The 8612-nt window shown below is 39.1% G+C and overlaps 1 long non-coding RNA gene across 1 annotated transcript; it reads left to right on the top strand.

The window, feature by feature from the left end:
- The first annotated feature begins 3771 nt into the window (after nucleotides 1–3771).
- On the top strand, nucleotides 3772–7122 carry LOC125532664 (uncharacterized). The gene is made up of 4 exons (XR_015617990.1): nucleotides 3772–3835; nucleotides 4058–4121; nucleotides 4959–5074; nucleotides 7014–7122. It is a non-coding gene; the product is annotated as an uncharacterized LOC125532664 (long non-coding RNA).
- Nucleotides 7123–8612: the final 1490 nt, after the last annotated feature.

Below are 8612 nucleotides of genomic sequence, written 5' to 3'. Positions count from 1 at the left end.
TTTCCTTACAACGTGTGTGCGTTCTTATGTGGGTTGCTAAGTCGGCCGAATGTGCCCTGTTTTCGCGGGCGTGTTGTGGCGGTTTTTGCTCGATTTTTTGTTAATTAACCAGGCAAATATCTCCTTTTTTAATAAATCGAGATCCTTCAGGGCCGGCTTAGAAAAAAGTACGCACATGTCAAATATGACTTGCAGAAAGCTGACAATACCCATGGGTGAATTTTTCTGTTTTTTTAATATTTTACATATATAATTCATGCATTAATTTTATTCGTTTGCCTTTTTTATGAATTGTACTTGTAGAGTTTTTTTTCTGTTAGTAGCCCCCTGAATTTTCCAATCTTCCATATGTCTTAGTCTGAATTTCTAGTGTTTTTCTCGCAAAAAAAAGAATTTCTAGTGTTTACATACAAAACAAACATGCCCTTGTCGGTGTCGGATCGGTCGAGGACACCCGAGTTGAAGGCGCGGATCACACTGCGTGAGCGGCAACACATGAGGAAGAGGTTGGTGGCGAGCGACATGTTGGCGAGGCGCCGGGTATCGCGCGCGCCGATCGGTCCCGAGGACGCGCTCATTGCGTCTGTCCTCGGCTGCTCCTTGATAATGACGGAGTCAGATGTGCGGCAGCTTCGGCAAAAGACTACCAGCGAAGGCGAGGAGGCATCCTGAGGAGCAGGAGCGCTTGCTCCAGAGGCTAGTCGGGGTGCACATGGACCTGTCGGACAACAACGAAGACGGATCAAGCTCCAACGACGATGACCCTTCAGTGACTGATGCATACATCGACAGCCAGAGCAGCACCGTGACCGGAAGGGCAAAGAGCCGGTGAGGAACTGGTGCGTCTCGGTCTTTAATTTCTCGTTTCAAGTAATCTAGTTTAAAATTGGCCATCGTCTATGTGGATATGTGAACTTTGGTGACCATTTGGAGACCCGTTGGTGATTTTCGGTGGTTGGAGTGTGCATTTCTATGTCCCTTTGATGATTGACGTATTTTTATTCGTGTTGCATGTTTTAGCATGGATATAGGGTACCAGATTGGAAATATATTTTGGTTTTTGGTTGTAGATACACCATATATGAGGATTATTTTTTAATAATTAAACAAGAAGTCAAAATAGGTAAGAACTATTTTTAGAATAAATTTGACTTACTTTTCCACTAGTATATAAATTTTCACAGAAAAAAAAAACCAACATCGACTGCGAAAAGGACAAGATTATTTGCTATCATAGGTCACTATTCACACTATTTTGATAAAAAAAAATTGTATTTTTTAAAAGAAGTCAAAGGGGATTTTCTTTTTGTGGAATTTTTCTTACGAGTACAATGGAAGGTCAAGTTTATTTCAAAAATATTTTCAGATTTTTTGATTTTTTTTGTTGAATTACTAAAAAAACAAATGCGGTGTATAGATCAAACGTCCACCTCCGATACCAGATATGAGAGATGTGGATGACAGGAATTGAGGGGCTGGATTTGGTGACCGCCCCTGTAGATGCTCTTAGTTCATCAAACATTAAAATTGGTCATTTCGTCATGGCTCATGTTCATAGTTTATTTAAAAGTTGAACTCATTCTAGTTGCCGCCCCCACAATCATGTTGCGAAAAACAAATTTGATTCACGTCTAGCCAGGCATATACGGATTTTGTAGAAAACAACGCCTTGTAAGGATCAAGGTTTTTTAATTTATTTTCAGAAAAAGCGAAGAGGTTTGGGAAAAAACATTATTCCATGTTGGTCTTCGTACATAACATAGGTCCGGTCTAGCAGGGAAAGTATCTAGTGCTCCCAGGCCTAGGGTGCTCCCGGTGCTCCGATGTGAAAAACATTTTTTTTAAATGTTCAAAAAATTCTGAAAAAATGCAGCACATTGACAGAACATCGATGTTTCTTGTCACAAAATTTCAAATCAAAATTGGAAATATTGCTCGAGATACAAAAATGACAAATTTGACATCAATATGATAATGGGCCAAAACTAAAGCCCAACTTATGTTATGTACAAAAATTTGTCATTTTTGTATCTCGAGCAATGTTTCGAATTTTGATTTGAGATTTTTTGACAAGAGACATCGATATTCCGTCGATGTGCTGCATTTTTTTCAGAATTTTTTAAATATTTAAAAAATGTTTTTCGGACATTTAGAGCACCGGGAGCACCCCAAGCCTGAGAGCATTAGATACTTTCCTCGGTCTAGCAAGTCATTTGGAAGATCCTGCCACTTGTGTGCCATGCTAGTACATGCTTTTGTTTCGCAGATCTAGATGTGATCAGCACCAACGACCATGCGAGCCAAACACAGAACCAAAACGCCGTCACTAGCTCTGCGACGGCCGTCGCCACATACCGTCTCTTCCGTCCACAGTACGCATTAAATATAAACCGCCGTACACGCCCTGAAAAACTGATGCGTCCAGCATCCCGAAGTGAAGCAACGCCTCACGATTCAGTGAGCAGGCGAGCCCGTCCACGCCTATGAATTGTCGATGTAACAGCCCTTTCTTCCTCACAAAAAATAATGTCATCATACCATCACACCACTATGCAATATTCTCAAATGCATGACAAAAATGTCAAACACCCAAAACTAATTTATTTTACCAATTATTTTTATTAGGTTTTTATGACACCATGTTGCTTATTGATCTTGAACACGGAGATAGAATCTCAAACTATGCACGTGAAATTTTCATATATTTGTGAGCCCACAAATTATTCAAATATTTTAGCACAACCCTAGCATCTACCCCTAGTTCGTACCACAATTCTTTTATTGCTGCACTTTAATTGCCAAAAAATATAAACCTTCTCCAGACGGGTTGATATTTCTGTGTGGGTCTTTCAGCGAGCGTTCCCCTCCTTTTGTCCCTCCTCCAAGGAAAGGCGGCTAGAGTTTCTGCCTCCCGACGACGACGCCGCTGATCTGCCACGTCTCCTGTGGCTTTCGGGCCACAGGTGTGCGGTGGATCCCGACTCTTGCCGATGTGAGGGCTCCATTTTTAGGCGTTTCTTCAAGTTTTGTTAGGGTTTGTGTCATGCTCAGGAAGACGAAAAGGTGGTGGCTTCTTAAAGATGGAATAAGGTTCTCCCCGCCTAGCCCCCGTCCCGGTGGTGTGTCTATCATCAGAGGGCGTGTGGAGGCATGTCTCTGCCAGACCTCACGGAATTTTCAGTCGGTGGCTGTCTTTGGTCGATCTGCTCGGATCTGGTCTTTGTTCGTCTTTGTTCATGTGTCTTCATGTTAGATCCTTTTGATCTAAACTTCTCTTCAACGGCGGGGGTTGTTGTTCTGGTGTGTTGGTCCTATGTGGCCTTAGCACGACGACTACCCGACTGTTTATTACAACAAGTTGTGCCCGACTCCAGTGAGAGAGGGGCGATGATGGCGACGCGCTTTCGGCTTGCTTCAACGCTTGTAATCATCCCTAGGTGATAGGTGGTCTATAAATCTAAACATAATTTTTATTATTTTTTATGTTCGCTGTAATGACATGATTGAAAACAATTTAGCTACTTTTCAGTCAGCTGAGTTTTCACTTTTGCGTCAGTCGTTTTCCTGTCCGTTGGATGGTGCTATAAGATGCGTGTTGTTTCAGTTTATTCCCGTTTTAGATTTGGCCCAAGTAGTATCGACTAACCTTGGGTCAGTCAAATCGATTTCTGCTGGGCTCGTGCTCCTCGCGGGGCGCCCGTTCTATGCGCGCCCATTAAGCAGTCGGCCCGTTTTGATGGAACGCAGACCGTCGCTGTTCTTCTCGTCTTATCCCCTTCCTCCTTGGTTTCTGTCAGTCACTTCCCCCTCCCCCTCTCCGCCTCAGTCTCTCTAGGTCTCTGTCTTCTCCTCTTCTTCCCCAAGCTTAGGGTTCGTGGAGTTTCTTGCTAGACCTGCTCCCTCTGCGAATACTTCTTCTTATGATTTTTGTTTCTGCTAGATCTGCTCCCTCTGCGAATACTTCTTCTTTTGATTTTTTGTTTCTGCTAGATCTGCTCATTTTCTCTTGTATGTGCTTACTAAGGTGCTTCTCTATGGTTCACTATGGTGTTTGCAGGATTTACCAATCGGGGGAGTTTCGTTGCTGACGGATTGCCGTTGGTCCATCTCCTCTTTTTCAGGTATTCTTCCTTATTGAATCTTATTATTGTATTGTTTCTTGTACTAGTTAGAGGAGTCCTGTTAGTTTTTTAGTTTTTTATGCTTTACTTAGGCTTTGATGTTCATATTTTAATTCAACTCGTGTGTGTTATCTGTTGCAGCGGTGAGATTTGTGTTTGAGGCTTTTGTTTTTGGTTCTAGCAATTGATTCTATTGGGTTTAGTAGCGTACAGATTTGCTTCAATATTGGTTTTGGGTAGGATTTTCTTGTTTTTTTGTGTTTGATATGCAGTGATTTTTTTTTACTGTTTGGTTTTAGGGTTTGAACAGGTTGATTCAGTGAGTCTTGTATGTCTCTAAAGATTAAATCAATTTTGTGCATATTGTTATTCTGATGCAGATTCTAGGTCATCTGCTTTCTAATAAACCTTTTAGGTTTGATTCTACTTACTTTATGCCTGTTTTATGTTTGATAGTCAGTTTTTTATGTTTTATGTTATATTAAGTGTGTGCCTGTTCACTATTGAGTCCAGTTGATGTTTTTAGGTGTATTGAATTTTTGGTATATGTCCATGGTGTTGATACACTTTTGCTTTTTTGGGGTATTTGTGCAAGTTTAGTTACATAGAGATGCAATTTGTTCAGATTTAGTCAAGATTATGGAGGTTCTTTATGTAATTTATCTTCTTCTAAGTTACCCATCTAGATTAGGAATTCATTTCTTTGAGATATAATTAGATTGTAAGCTTTTATATTTTTATAGTTAATGTAGGTTGCTCAACTTGTTTTATGCCCCGTTGGGTAATTACATAAAAAAATCCTTTTTATTTACCATGTGTTTCTTTTTTATTGTGTAGGCATGGTTTGCCCTGTTTGTCGTTGCCCAGGTGCTCCTTGCGTACCATTTCTGCGAGCGGATGAAGTCCCTGAAGTTTTCGATGTTGTCGTTGACGAGGATTGCTTCAGAATGATGGTGAGTTGTCTTTATATTTTCTTGTATTTATCTCTTCTTTTTATTTATCAGTACGTGTGTATGTGTTTACTTAGGTATTGCTTTCCTTGATTGCTGATATGAAACCTATGTACCTTTTCATGTTGTCCCTGTGTGCTATGATCAACTCATGCAAGTATCGCTGTGTGCATGTTTTCATGTCTCATATAGTGAGGTAGTCTGCATTTTAATCTTTGATTTTTTTTGTATATATCATGAAGGTTTATATGAAAGTTGCTATTGTGAACTGTGCACAAGTTTAGTATCATGAACATGCAACTTTTTAATAACAGTCTTTGAATTGTACGAATTAGGTTTTATGAACTAGGTTCCAGTTGATATTGATGATTGCATGTTAGTACAGTTGAAATTTTGCGTAGGTTGAAATACTTTGCACATATTTATCTTTGTTCTCTATTAAATAGTTATGTTGCTGTTGTAAAATGTGTGCAAGCTTAGTATCATGAACATGCAAATTTTTTATGTTTTTTTTTTTGAATTTTTGAATTATGTGTTTGCTGTAGTTATAGCTGTACTATTTTTTAAAATTCACTATTGATCAATTCATTCAAGATTAGTTATGGTTGTCATTACTGTGTTGTACTATGCATTTCATGTAGTTTGATTTCATTCGCTTAAATGAAAGATGCTATTTGTAAATTGTGTGCAAGTTTAGTATGATGTAGATACAATTTTTTATTTGTAGTCTTTTTTACAGTTCTTATCAATGTACCTATATTTAACTTCAAGGCTAATTTGAATCTTTTGCTTTTGTGAATTCTGTGCAAGTTTAGTATGATGAACATGTAATTTTTTAATTGCGGTCTTTGAAATATAGAACTTGGGTTTTAGGATCTTGGTTTCAGTTTTATATTGGTGAATCCAAGCTATTATAGTTTCATTTGTGAATTGAGTTAGGTACTCTGTAATTCATGTAGGTTGAAATCCTTTTCTAGATATCTATCTATCTTGCTGTTGTAAAATGCGTGCAAGTTTAGTTTGATGTTCATGCAAATTTTTAATTGTACAGTGAGGTATTGTGAAGTTCAATTGAATTAGGTATTTCCTGTACTTTTTATCCAGTTGTTATTGATCAATTTCATTCAAGTATAGTTTTGGTTGTGAATACAGTTGGGTATTCTATATTACATGTAGTTTGATTTGGTTTGCACTTATCAATCCTAAAATGAATCTTGCTATTGTAATATGCAAGTTCAGTATGTTGAAGATGCAATTTTTTATTGTAGTTATTTGAATTTGTGAAACATAATTTTCTGTACTATCTTTTACAGTTGTTATTCATCAATTCATTCTAGTAATTTTTATTGTTGTGAATGCAGTGAGGTATTGTGCATTTTCATATATGTTGATTTCTTTTGTTCATATCATTGTAAATATATTATGACCAATGCTACCATAAATCTTCCAGCTGTGTAATGCATGCAAGTTTACTATCATGAATGTGCAACTTTTTAATTGCAGTATTTGAATTTTAGGATTTAGCTTTTTAGGAACTAGAATTATATATAGTTGATATTGATGAATGCATGCTAGTATGATTATAATTGTGAATTGATTCATATATTCTGTAATTCCTTTAGCTTGAATTTGCTTTTGTACAAATAAATCTATCTGGTCCCAGTAAGTTCTAGGCCAGGGTATCATCAAGTTTAATATGATTCTAATTGTGTACTTTCGGATATCTGGGAGGTGTTCTGCATAAACTGTAGTTCAAACTGCTTCTAGTTCCTAGGTCAAAATGTAATGTTGCTTTATATGTAGCTGTGCAAATTTTCCTTTATGTCCTTGCAAGTTCAGTTTGTTTTTCAAGTACATTCCAGTAAGTTCTTTCTTCATGAAACATGATAATGCATCTGATTATTTCAGTGAACTTACTGTTGTGGTTTCATGATATTGTCAGGCCAACACATGAGATACAGCAGGATATGGACCCAATAATTAAAGGAAAAGGGGGTGTGTGGTCAGATTATCATTTACCTTGCAATTACCAGAAGCAGCTTGTTCTCCAGGTTTCTTCTTTCTCCTTTTTTGCTTTTCCTTTAGACAGATATGCGATTTGGGAATGCGATGAACACTCATCCATTTTTTATTGTTCCGGTGTTGTAGAAATAAGGGCGATCGGAGAAGAATCTGTTTCTAAGGAGGAAATTTTAGGACAAGATCTACAGAGAGGTGACACGAATGCAGCAAAAACTGAGGTCACCATCACCGTCCGTGGCTGGGAGGTAGAGGTCGGGGAAGAAAGAGGATGGAAGAAGACCTAGTGATATCAGCGTTAGGTGGATCGCTATGTTTTGAGTGGAGTGGGTTGCTTAGCGGGTCCAGGCCGGTTTTGCGTTTGGGCTTAAAAAAGGCAGAAACAGATAACGTAATTTTCTTCAGTATGTTTGATTGTTTGCCTGTTGGGCTCGTTTCGACTGACCTTAATTCTGGTTCAGTCAGTTTTCATCTGTTTCCTTTTGCATCATTTTGTACCAATCGACTGACCACTTTTCTGGGTCAGTCGATTGATCTGTAGCCGCTCCCGATTGAAAATGAATAAATTGAAAGTTTTTTGCAAAAAAAATATATTTCTGTGTGGCCGGCTTCACCTAAAATCTCATCCAATTCAGATCTCGTCTGATGCCCCGTATATTTAGTATGCGTTTATTACAGCCACTTTATAAATAAAACTCTTATCCTAATTAAACTGCCTGCTGGGTCAGCCCATTGAGTGTAATTTATTAAACCGCGCCAGTGGGCGCAACCTAGCAACCACAGCAGCAGGCCGGCCCATGTTTCCCCCCTGCCTAACCTGGCCCAATAGCTCGGCAACAATGACACAAAGAGCAACTAGTTAACGAGCGCCCCTTCGGGAGCCTCGCAACGATCAGCGTCACTTGGCGCGCTCTCAGCCATTCGCCACGTGTCGTGTTCTGGGCGCTCCCTTCAGATTTTGTTTTTTTATTTTTCGACACGCGTATTTGGCTTTTTAAACGGGTTTTCCAATTTTTTTTCAATGTTTTGGTTTTTCACCGGTCTTCCTTAGATTTTCAATCAATATTTTTTTAAAAAAATTATTTTACGCGAAAAAACGCGTTTTTTTCCTTTCATGAGAGTCACGGTTTTGCTTTCGCGAGAGGCACGGTTTTGCTTTCGCGAGAGTCACAGCCGTGCCTCTCGAAAACAAAAAAAAAACATGTTTTCTGTTTTTTTTCTTTCGCGAGTCACGGTTTTGCTTCCGCTGGAGGCACGGGTGTGCTTTCACGAGAGTCACGGCCGTGCTTCTCGGAAACGAAAAAGAAACGCGTTTTCTGTTTTTTTTCTTTCGCGAGAGTCACGGTTTTGCTTCCGCGAGAAGCATGGTTGTGCTTTCGCGAGAGTCAGGGCTGTGCCTCTCGGAAAGGAAAAAAACACGTGTTTTCTGTTTATTTTCCTATCGCGGGAGTCACGGTTTTGTTTCGCAAGAGTCATGGTTGTGCTTTCACGAGAGTCATGACCGTGCCTCTTCGAAAAGAAA

This window comes from Triticum urartu, chromosome 1A (genome assembly GCF_056163025.1).
Source record: "Triticum urartu cultivar PI428250 chromosome 1A, HENAU_Tu73, whole genome shotgun sequence".
Classification (NCBI taxonomy): domain Eukaryota; kingdom Viridiplantae; phylum Streptophyta; class Magnoliopsida; order Poales; family Poaceae; genus Triticum; species Triticum urartu.
Note: the sequence above shows the minus strand (reverse complement) of the source record. Positions and strands in the feature narration are given on the sequence as shown.